Raw genomic sequence first — 13098 nt, 5'->3', positions numbered from 1 at the left:
TGCCTTTCTAAATTGTATTTTATTGTGGTAGGCCTCCCCACCTGACAAATTCTGAGTGTACCATACAGCATTAACTAGAGGCACAATGTTGTGCAGCAGATCCTTAGAACTTACTCATCTTGCAAAACTGAAACTTTATGCTCCTGGATTAGTAATTCCCCATTTTCTTCTTCCACAGCCCTTAGATGTCACACCATTTGACCCTATGACTCTGGCTATTTTAGTTATCTTCAGTAGTGGAATCATGCTGTATTTGACCACTGAAGTTTCATCCATGTTGACTATAAATATCCTTTTTAAAGGCTGACTAATATTCCATTGTATCCATATACTATCTTTTCTTTACCCATTCATCTATGGATGGATATTTAGGTTGTTTCCATCTTTGGCTATTTTGTATGGTGCTGCAATACAGCCCAGCAGCTAAAGACAACTACTTTTCTTTTTTCTTTATTTAAAAATGTATTTATTTTTAAGTTTATTTATTTATTTTGAGAAAGAGAAATAGCATGAGCAGGAGAAGGGTAGAGAGAGAGCAAGAGAGACTCCTATGCAGGCTCCATGCAGTTGGCACAGAGCCCCACATGGGCCTCAGACTCATGACCTGTGAGAGCATGACCTGAGCTGAAATCAAGCGCTGGATACATAGCCAACTGAGCCACCCAGGCGCTCCTCTTTTCTTCCTTTTAGCATCTATGATTAGATGTTTACTTGAGAATGGAGTGAGAAAATGCTTTCTCTTAGACTGTCCTACAAGATTGGTTATAAGAATCTTTTTTTCAGTTTGCATAAGCAGTGAATCCCTGAAGGAAATCCCCCTTGCTTTCACTGGAAGATAAATTTGTATATGTAGATCTTCTCTGCCTAGACCATGCTCTAAATATCTAATTAGGAAAAAGCTATAAATCTATGCAATAACAAAACTTTTGTTTATTAAAAATTTCATCTGTAAACAAGATGACATAATGGTCTCTTTGGTGGGTCTTAAGCCATCATTCTCAAAGGAGAAAGCATATTTGGACACACATCTTGAGCAGAATCAAGGGACCACTTCATACCAAGAAGTACAATTTTAAAATTTAACCTCAGCACTCCATTGGGCACTACAATTTTTTTTTTGTCTTAGGGGGGAAAGCCAGCAAGGAAATCATATATGCCTATAGCACAATCCTAAAATTTTTACTAGATGTCTGCTTTCCAGGAAGTTTTGTAGGCTGTTGAGTGGGAGGCTGACAGACACAAATAACTTAATGTCAATCAGACACCCCCTTGCAGAGTCTTGGCACCTCTGAGATCCAGCAACTGTATGATACACCAAGCAGCTGAGGACTGGAGGGGCACCCACAGCCCTGACCAGAGGCCCCACTGCAGATCCTTATGGTTAGCAAACTGTTGGTGTTATATAAAGGGACCGAGTGCTGCCTGACACACTTATTACTCTCTATCGGCACCAGGAAAAAAATGTGCTGAAATCTGTACCATTTGCAGGAAGGGTTCTGTGTGGGAATTAAAAAAGAAAAGGATAGAATTGTTGTTACACCCCCTTGCTAATACACCCCCTTGTGATCTAGTGGGAAGCTTTCTCACATTTCAAAATGCTTCCTAAATTCAGATGTTACTAGAGGATTTTTATGGGAACCACAAACTCAATTGTCTGTATTTCAAATGTAGCTTACTTTTAGCCTTTCCCCCTATTACAGCAACTTTCAAAAATATTAACAGTAATATAAAATAGTTTATACTTTACTCATGGGCATGGCAGTATGGTGCTTCTAATTTTATACTTAGATAGCACACCTTTACATACATCTAATGATTTCTGTATAAGTGAACTCTTACCAAAAAAATAATTTATATAGAAAAGTAAATGTTCAGAACACAAATGAATACTGAGGAACTGTCAGAAAGTTTTCCAGTAGGAAACATATGCATGTGAACTTAGGAAAATTGTTCATTTATTGATGAATTGATAGAAGTGAATTGATAGATGTGAATAGAAGTAATTGATTCAACAAAAAAATAACAGCTTCTGTGTTCTCGGTATTAGGTTACAGATTGAGGTAGTTTGTTCTCTAGTTGAAAAGACAGATGATTAAATAATTAACCATCTTACTATATGATAAGTGCTATAATTGAATGTATGATTCGATCATAATATTTGATGTAAATCTATGAAGGTAAAGTGCTTTTCCTCCATCCAACTTATTAAACAGGACTTTGAAAGAAGGAGAAATCAACTGAAGAACCAATTTCATGAGTCTAGTGTGCACCAATCACTAGTTAATATGTGACAGAACCATTTCCAAAAAGGGTTTTCTAGCACTTAGCTCAAAAAAGACTAGAAATAAAATACTTGATGCCTCAAGTTTGGGGCAACAGATTATAGTTCCTATTCATAGGACCATGTAAGTATTTAAAAATATACATACTTCTTAAGAAAATAGAGAAACACATCCATCACATAAAACTTGAGATAGAAAATAGCTATTTTCAACTAGGTTTTGAGTAAGATTCTTTCATTTGAAGAAAAATGAATTAGTAGAAAATGTCTAAGAGCAGTTCAAATACTGCCACAAACGCCGATCAAGCCCATACAATATATCACACATTTTGCTAGATACTGGTGATAAACAGCAGTGAGCAAAACAGATTGCCTTGCCTTTATCTAATTTACACTAGAATGCAGAACAATATAAAATTGCTTTTTAAGTACAATGTATTTAACAGTGACACATTAATGATTATGGTAATAGTATCCAACACTCGTGAAGCTTCTGATACATGACAATTACTGTATGCGCTGTATGTAAAGTAACAATATAGTTGGTCAGAGGGGCAGGTGCAAAGGGAAAGAAAGGTCTGTGTTAGAGGAGCTCATTGAAAAGAGGATGGCCAGGAAGGTCCTCACTGACAAGGAGACATTTAACTATACAGATATTTAGGGATTTTCTCAACAAAACTTTCAGCTACTACCATAGTCAAATACTGGATGTTTTCATGGATCATCAATGATGTCTTGGCTGGAGAAAAAAGAGAATAGTCACAGATGAAATAACAGAAAAAAAAAAAAAGCAGGGTAACGGGCGGACTGTGATGCTTACTTCCAACAAGTGGAGAGTTGTTGAGGGATTTTTTTCAGATAAAGTGTGTGGAAATTCTCTTGTGATTGCGTATGTTTTTCTCAATGAAATAGAAAGTAGATTCATTAAATAAAAGTGAGGATGGAGATATTAAAATTTTAAGGAGAAGGGGGAAAGTGTAAAATAAGTGTAAGAGCATGAGAAGAAAATGCGCTTGGAAAATGGACTGGGATTAATTGTAGGACTGCATGTCCACTGGAGTTATTACTAAGTAATTTAAAGTGCCGTCAGCATGAATAAAATGTAGACCAGTGAGGTGCTGAGTAGAGGGTAGAATTTAACCAAATTATTTTGTATTTGTTTTCAACTTTTTCCAGCAATGTAGGATGAATCCAGAGAACGGCAAAAGAGTTGAGAGTGATCAAAATGAGCAGGTATGTTAAGGGGCTCAGGTCTGATGTGGTTAAGAACCAGAGAAAATAGGAACCTTAGTATTCTCTAGCTTATAGTTTGACAGACTGATGTTTTCTTCTAAACAAAGCTACATAGAATAAATACTTCTTACACTATATCTCACCAAGACTAAGATATTATACATGATTTACACCATAATTTTAAGGAAATCCAACAGGATAACTTAAAATACATTGTGCTTATTTTTCAAGAGAATCACATAGCCTAAACCCAGTTTTTTTAACTGCAGAATGTAGAAAGCTTGTTGGATATATAAAGTTGATATCAAGCAACTTTTATTAAAAAATCTGTGAGTGAGCAGATATGTTTTTCTTGAGAATTCAGAGACATTTCATCAACGTTTTCTTCAACAAAGATTTGATCTGTGATACCTACATCAAAAAGTTGTTCTATCTGGTTTAACATTTCTTTTATATTTCTGATTTTCTCCTGTATATTTACACTTTACTTGTATACAGAGAACCTCTTTTATTAAAGTATCTACTCTGATGCTCTCTTTGTTCCTTGCCTCCATGGAGCTGAGTCAAATCTGGAACAGCTACTGACATCAAGGCAAGCAATACTTGCCTAACTTCAAAAGCAGTCCCGAGTCTGAGTCAATAGGTACTAGAAGGAAAACAAAGCATTAAATATGAGCAGAAATTTAACAAATTTACATAAGATTTGGGGGCACTGTTATGAATACCTGAGAAAGTGCTTTATCACTGGGATAGTTAGTAAGGTGGCCTGAAAGATTGGTATAGGATTATTCCTTATTGTTAGCTAGCTCCTTTCACTACCACAAAATTTGACATGGATTCTTCTCCTTCTTTAATTCTAACCAGTATCCATCATTTATAATATGTTATTGAATTATATTTACATGGAGAAGGGGGAGGTATATACCCTCATGGCTTGTTGATTGCTGGCTTCACTTGAACTTACCAAGAAGATTTGAGTTAATGCTTTTGCATTTTTTTTTTATTTGTTGGTTTGTTTTTTGTCATGCCACAGATTGATCCATACCAAGTAATCTTCTAATTTGTTTCTGTCCATGCTTACTGTTTTCAGTTTTGGTTTGAAACTGCATTTTGCCAACATATATAGGTATCTGCCTATTTTATGTCTTTTGGTTTCATTTGACATTTATATTTCATTCCTTTAGCAGATTTTACTGTAGATTTTCTTCTCAGAAAATCTCTCTTAAATGATGCAAATTAATTCTGGTCAATTACATGCTTTCTTCTAAATGCTCTGCAAACTTTTATCAAACCACAATACCTTTCCATTTCTCTAAATGTCCTCTTTTTTCCCTCCCACACTCACCAGCTCAATGACTTTTGCCTGAGAAGCATGTTACTAATGGTCAGTTACTAGTACCTTGGGAGTGAGGAGAATCCTAATTTATGAGTCTTTTTTTTAGAGATAATATTTCAATGCATAATGAAGAATTAAATATACAACTGTTGCTTCAGATCTGAGTTCATAGTTACTAAGGATTTTCCATTTCCATAGGGCAAATTAAAAATAATATCAGCTAGGAATTAAGTAAATAACAATTGTCTATTTTAACTTGGATTAACAAATAAGTACACTTGAGTAGTTTACTAGAAAATAAATGAAATTTTGTAGAATTTCAACACATAATTATAAATTTAGCTTTTCTCCTTATCTTGTTTGCTTAGGTCTAGTGTAAATTTCATTATTCTTATAGTTTGTGATAAATTTAATAACACAATGAAAATGTACAAAAGGGCCATCTAAAAAAATATTTCATTTGATTTTAACCCAATCCATTAATTGTAAAACAACAAACACTATATTACTGCACCCTAGATAATTTTTATAAGACAGTTATGAACCATCTACTATCCATTTAGGACACTGCATGAAATATATTAGTTTCCTCTGGTGTAATTGTACCAAAGTATGTGATTGTATGCTTTTGTTATAGTTACATTTTTTTTTTTCAGTTTGGAAAGAATCATGAAGAAATAGGAAAAATATATTAATTTGGAAATAAATTTCCATTATATCTATAGAAACTGTTGTATCTTTTACTAGGTATTGTTCTTATTCCTTATATCCATATTCCTAAAGAAATAGAAAAGATATTTCCAATAAAATGTATTGGAAATAGAAAAAATGCTGTGACAACAAATTATTTCTAACTTAGTGGGTTAAAATGACTAAAAATTGTTAGCTCGTCTAAGGTTTGATGTCAGATATGAATCAGGCAAAGCTAAAATGACAGTGTCGATAGGACTATGTTTTTTTCAGGACAGACTGGAGAGATTCTGTTTTCTTGCCTTCTCTAGCATGTGGAGACAACCTGCATCCCTTGGCCCATAGCTTTCCTCTTCTGTCTTCAATGTCAGCAAGGTTATATCTCTCTGACCATTCTTCCTTGTCATGTGTCCCTCTGACCATGATCAAAAATGTCCTCAGCTTTTAAAGATTCATGTGATTAGACCAGGCCCAAACGGATAAACCAGGATGATCCCCTCCTCAAAGTCCTTATTTAAATGCCTCTGCAGTAATGTCTGGATGGCTCAGTCGGTTAATCATCCAACTTTTGCTCATGTCATAATTTCGTGGTTTGAGTTTGAGCCCCCCGTTCAGCTCTGTGCTGGCAGTTTAGAGCCTGGACCCTGTTTTGGATTCTGTGTCTCCCTCTCCCACTCTTTCCCTCCCTTGCTTGTGTTTGCTCGCACTCTCTCTCTCTCTCTCTAGTAAATAAATAACCATTAAAAAATTTAAAAATAAATAAATGCATCTGCACAGTCAGTTTTGTGATGCAGAGTAATATACTCATAGGTATAGGTGATTAGGCTGTGAACATCATTGGCGAATAACTTTTCTGCCTGCTGCACACTACATATAAGAAAGACAGAAAGATTTTACATCACATTTACCAAAAAATTAACAGAAAGAAAACTTTCCAAATCATAATGTGAGTTCCCTTAAGAAGGGTAGGATTAAATGTAATTTAATGCTAATTATTTTAGAGTCACATAACTCCTTTTATTTCTCAAGATAAAAGGTGGTAGGGAGCACAAATTACTTCCCATGACAATATTCGAGAGGAAACAACTGTTTTTCTTTTCCAAGACTTCTTCTCTTATCCTCACTTTTTCTACACAGAAATAATAATATATTTGTGTTTGGAACACAAGGAAAAACTGTTGCTTCATAAATCAATTCATGACAATTTCTTACAAATTTTATCACTTTCACATAAATTTACCTAATCTTAGCTTTTAATATTTTTTCTGAATGTATGTGATGCTAATAATCAATTCTCATTTGTCTGCTGACAAAGTGAGAAGATCTTATATGTTAAAGTAATATATTTTAAACGCACAGGTTGGGCAGAATAGCCAAAATCTCATAAATCTGCTTTCAATATATTCATGTTTTAGCATGTCATATTGAGACCAAACGGAGGATTCATTCTATCATGATTTAAGGTGACTTGTACAAAATATGTAGCTTTACTTACTTAATATTAAAAAGTAATAATAGTTATTGAGACGATCAGGGTAATGGGCGAAGATCAGCTACAGGTATAGGTTAAATAACCTTTGAATATTGATTGTTCAATTGGAAGAGTATAGTTTCGTAGTTTTTTCCATCTTTGACATACCTCTTTTCACTGTTCGACCATTCAGTTAATGAGGCAATGCTGTAACTTCAACGTATGACAAACCCTGATTTGCTGCCAATAATTTCAATCTCTGTGCAGTTTCACTGGCACAGTGATAAGTATTTGATTGATGTACTCCAATGTCACTCCCTATTCCCTCTAGCTGCTTTAATTCTCCTATCACTTGTCATCACCTGAGAGATATATTTGTTCATCTTCTGAATGCCACACTAAATTACAAGGTCCATGAAGAAAAACAGGTTGTCTCTTTTGTTCATCGCTGTATCTCTAGTGCCTGGAGTTACTGTCATATAGTAGGTGCTCAAAAAATATTTGATGAATGATTCACATGCTTAAATCACCGTAACCATATTCAAAGTCACAAGAAGTTTAAGAGAGTTTATTACAGAATCACATCAACTTTGTATTTATATTTCCTGAAAAAAATTGTCTTTTATGTCATGTATGTAAAACATATTTGCAAAATGAATACTTCCATTAATATGTGTTTTACACATATTCTCTCTACAGTAGTGATTTTATTAACAACATGTCAATGCCATGTTGAATTCCCTCTTTAATGCTCTCAAGCTGTATAATTCAATGTGAGTTTTAGTTTGTTGAAAAGTCCTTCATAGAGAGCTAAAAAATTTCTACTTTTTAGCAGTCTAATTTATCTCATGTTCCTTTGAATTTAGTTAATCCCTAATGTTTTCCATAGATTTCCTACCATTGACAATAAATTACAATCCTATAAAATCACTTCTATGTCAACCTGTATATTAGTATAAGTTGATCCACAATTGCCATAAAATCTAGTACTAGACATTAGATATCAGAAATAAAATAATATTAAAATTATACAAAGCTTATGCACTCAAATTATAATTAAAAAATAGCCATTTAGTATGATGCACTTTTGACAGTTACAACTGGCAAAAATAGCAATGCAGATAACTGTATTTTAATGCAAATTAGATTTGAATATTCAAAGGTTTGACTTTCTGAAGTAAAAATCATATTGGAATATTCCTCACAATGGAAATGACTTGAAGATTTTAGCATTTTTTTTGTGATAGAAAAATGACAAGTTTTATTACAGCTAAAACTTCATTTATTCAAACTTTTGGAAACTTAGCTCATAAGTATGGCCCATACATATCTTAACATTAACTATTGACAATTTAAAACTATTCAATCATGCCATGTATGTTTCTTAACTTTTGTCTTTACATTGACAGCAAGTATAAAATCAAATGCCAGAGTCCAACTCCAGCTGGTCCAAGGTTCCCTGAAGGATGGATGGTGTTGGCACAAGAGAGATGAGAGAGCCACAATTTTCTTTTTGATCACTAGGCAGGCATCTCTGCTCTGTCTGATTCTCTAGCTTTATTTTTAGTGAAAGTTACAAGGAGCAGAAAGAGCAACATGTGTTTAGTAAATGATTTCTCATAGATCATTTTTTCAGCTCAATTTTCCAGAACATGAATTCTGCAGAAGTTACAATTCTAATCTTAATAGTCATGATTGTCATAAAAAAAAAAACTTAGATACAGGCACTCATGCTATTATATAGGAAGGACAGGTATTTTTTAAGCATACATTTTTTATCCACAGTGTGCATAAGACCAAGATATACAAAACCTCTGGTATAGCCCTAAAAAAGTGACCTATAACCATGAGGCGAACAACATTGTTTAGTAAAGGTCAGTTTTTTATGAGTAAGGGTCACTAGGCTGTTTATAGCTCTAAGAGAAAGTTCCCAGATAAACAGGATCCCCAGGAGGCACAATGACTACCCTCAAGGCCACAAGAACAGATGGTGTATACTTTGCATAAGTTGCAGGGCTGACCTGGTCCAGGTGGCATTAAGCTTACTGGTTAATTATAAGGTTTTTTAGGGCAGAATGGAAGGTAGGGGTAGACTTCGTGACAACCTTATATGCTCCTATTCTTGAATTACTGCGTTGTCCCTGGCCAGGTGCAATCACTGCCCCAAGGCCAGAACCAGAGGACAGCTTGCTCTTGATTTTAATCAGCAAGGCACTCAAGGTCTGGTGCTCAAGCAGAAATGATAGTTAAAAGAGGGTAGATATTGGGCACCACCTGGCGGAAGGGACCTTGCAAACTTGCCATACCCTCACCAGGAATTTTCACTCAACCGGTGAGTTCAGGATTGGAATTTCCTCACTATTTTCAGCCTTTTTAGACCCTTTTTAGACCTTTTTTTTTTTTAGGTTTCTTATCCACTTTTCAAAAGACAAACTTACACTTTGGGTGCTTCCCCATTTATCCTATTTCTTTCATCTCAAACTCCATACACATACACTCCTAGCTGATGAGATACTTTATGTCTTTGAGAAATGAAAATTCCTCATTTTTTTCATTTTTCTACCATCAAAACTAGTTACAGACATGCATCTACATAGACTTCTCTTATTTTTAAAAAAATTTAATGTTTTTTATTTATTTTTGAGAGACATAGAGAGACAGCATGAGCGGGGGATGGTCAGAGAGAGAAGGAGACACAGAATCTGAAGCAGGCTCCAGGCTCTGACCTAGCTGTCAGCACAGAGCCTGATGTGAGGCTCAAACCCACGAACCATGAGATCATGCCCTGAGCTGAAGCTGGATGCTTAACTGACTGAACCACCCAGGCGCTCCAAGACTTCTTCTTTTAGAATGGAGGAAACCGCTTTCTCCTCAAAATTGTTTTCTTCACATAGGATCACCACTCTGGACATCATCCTTATTTCTTTCCACAGCACCCTGCTTCCACCATTAGTTCTGGTTTCTCCAACATCATCTGCCCCCACAATTTATGAAATAATTTCTAACCACATTCATATTTAATATAATATTATCTCTTTTCAAAAAACCTCTTTGTTTAGCACAAGTTATTCTCCAAATACTTTAATCTTTCTATAAGATTCTCAAAAGATTAGACATTTGCTGACTCTGTATACTCAGAGCCTGAGGCAGGGCTTGAACTCACAAACCGTGAGATCATGGCCTGAGCCAAAACCAAGAGTTGGATGCTTAACCAACTGAGCCATCCAGGAGCCTGACTCTGTATACTCTTGATGCATTTATTATTCCACCCACTGAATAGAACTTATGCCTTAAAATCCCACTGCAGCTATCTTGTCATATTTGCAAATGATATCCTCAATGTGGTATTTCATTGACACTCTCCTGAAAGGCTTGTATGAGCCAAACTCGATAGTTTGGAGGCTTCAGCACTCATCGTGTTTGGTAGAAATGATGGCTTACTGGAGAGTTTAGGTCTTGAGTTTCAAACCAGTGAAAGCACACAGATCAGTAACAGTAAGACCAACAATCAACAGAAGAGTACATGGCTGCACTTGACAGTTTGTTCCTGATACTTATTTTTTTTCTGACATGTATTATTATCAAAGATGAGTTGTCATATTATTATTAGATATGGTGTTGGCTTTTGAAGTTTTTTTCTCTGAATGTGATTTTTAATTTACTTAATGGAGTTTTAAAATTTTTAAATTATTCTTTAATCTTCTTTTTATTAGTTTACACTATTGGAATGGTCCTGGAGGAGTAATTTTAATATTTTGGAGGAGATCAAAGAAAGAAAAGAGATTAATTGTCTATGCTTTATAACTTAAGTATTGAAGAAGGTGTTTGAGGTGGTAGAAATTTAGGCTCAAATGAGTATCATACCAGATGGATAGGTCCTAGGACAATAGGACAATTTATGGTTAATGGATATCAGGAAAGTGTGTACATTCATCTGGCATCTTGGCCTATATGACAGGGAAGCTATCAAAAATCCAGGGACCCCTGGGTGGCTCAGTTGGTTAAGCATCTGACTCTTGACTTAGGCTCAGACCATGATCTCACAGTTCATGAGTTCAAGCCCCATGTTGGGCTCTGTGCTGACAATGCAGAGCCTGCTTGGGATTTTCTTTCTTCTTGTTTTCTGCCACTCTCCCATTTGTGCCCTTTCTCTATCCCTCTCTCAAAAAAAATAATAAAAACTTAAAAAAATCTATAAGTATGGAAGAGACATTATTAATGGGCCAAATTATATAATGAGTATTTGTATGTATGGAGGTGAGATATGAAACCACTCTTTAGTATAGGAAAGAAGAATGGGAAAGTATTATTAATGTTGGTGTAAGGTGTGATTTGGCTAAGGGGCCTGGAAATAAAAGAAATTAAAATCCTGGGTAAAATGGAGATCCATTTAGAGGTTGACTTGTCAGATTAGAATTTAAAGAAGAGTTATTTGAGGAGGCTATCATGTCTCAATTAAACCAGCTGCCTGGGACTTATCAATGTGATGAATGTTTTATTGAATGTCTTTTTTAAGAGCCCAGCATCATGTATTTTGAGAAGTAAAATATATGTCTTGTCATTGTCTGCAATGTCTGAAACTCTAAGTGGAAACAAGTGGATGCTGGTAAAGGCTTATGTTATACATTTGGCAAATGTATAATGCAAATGCATGCCCTTGATTTGTATTTCAGGTATTTGTGAGTCAAAAGACTTCTAGAGTTATTTCCTCTGCAGGAGACAACTCTTAGCAAATGCCCTGAGTTTGTGAAGATGTATAAATGAGGCCATTTGTTGGCCAAGGCACCTAACATTGAAATGACTGTTTTAAATTTGGCCAGCTGAGTTCACCCCAGGCTCTTAGTAAGTACATTTTGGTAAGGGGATGGCAAGTTGTAACATTCTACTGAGTTCCATGACTTATGATCGTGGCAATGCCATCCATAGAGTCTGTGAGCTCTCATCATTACTCACTCAGCTGATCAAGGTATTCCCCCAGGTAAACATGGATCTTGGAAAAGAGTACTTTCCCACTGTGGCATCTGGCAGGAAACTGAGGACAGTGGAGGCAGAGCCACTGCCTACAGATGGAATATGGCAGTTGGCTTGAAGTTGACGCTCCCTTATATCAAGGAGGCCTTGGTAGCTATGTCCGGCAAATAGGGTGCTGCTTTTGTGATCCAATACATAATGGACAAGTAGGTATGGAAGCTTACAGGCTTAGCGCTCATTTTTAAAAGTCCTTAGAATGTAACCAGTAATTGCTCTTCCAATGATGTACAGCATGGGGACTAGTGAAATGGTTATTTGGGTTGGAAGCCCATGGGAAACATCTGGCCAACACAGTTGACCCAGAAAGTCTAAGAGGCATGAGAAACAGTTGCTAGAGCTCTTATAATAAAGGAGTCTCTTAAGGGCATTAACAGGAGTATTAAATTAAAAAAATAATGCTTATTTATTTTTGAGAGACAGAGAGACAGAGTGTGAGTAGGGGAGGGGCAGAGAGAGAGAGAGAAAGACACAGAATCCAAAGCAGGTTCCAGGCTCTGAGCTGTCAGCAGAGAGTCCCACATGGGGCTCAAACTCACAGACTCCAAGATCATGACCTGTGCCAAAGTTGGACTTTTAACTGACTGAACCACCCAGGTGCCCCAAACTTTAATTTGGACGTATTTAAGAGCCTTCTACTGAAGAAGAAGTCATTTTAAGTGGGCTGATTTTTATTTACAACATCAGTGAGATTAAGTAAAACTGAAGAATAAGCTATCTCTAGAACTCAAAAAGGACTAAATAACACTGTACTTGTATGTCATTAATGAGTCTGTCAGACAAATCTTTCTTAGAAAAGGGTGTCATCAATATGTCATACCTTTGCTCCCATAGAAAGATAAGAGTAGTTAAGAACTTATCTGTAAAATTGTTTGTGATGGCAAACTTCTTGGGGTCTCCTAAGGGTAGCCTAGTAAAGGTATACAGTGTCTTTTCAAAGGTGAAAGCCAACTATGGCTTAAAAAGGCTGTTTGGGATAGACATTAAATAGAACATATTAGAGAAATGTATAAATGCAAAATATCTGTTACTGATTAGAGAGTTAATAATTTTAATAAT

Source organism: Suricata suricatta, chromosome 1 (genome assembly GCF_006229205.1).
Source record: "Suricata suricatta isolate VVHF042 chromosome 1, meerkat_22Aug2017_6uvM2_HiC, whole genome shotgun sequence".
Lineage (NCBI taxonomy): Eukaryota > Metazoa > Chordata > Mammalia > Carnivora > Herpestidae > Suricata > Suricata suricatta.
Note: the sequence above shows the minus strand (reverse complement) of the source record.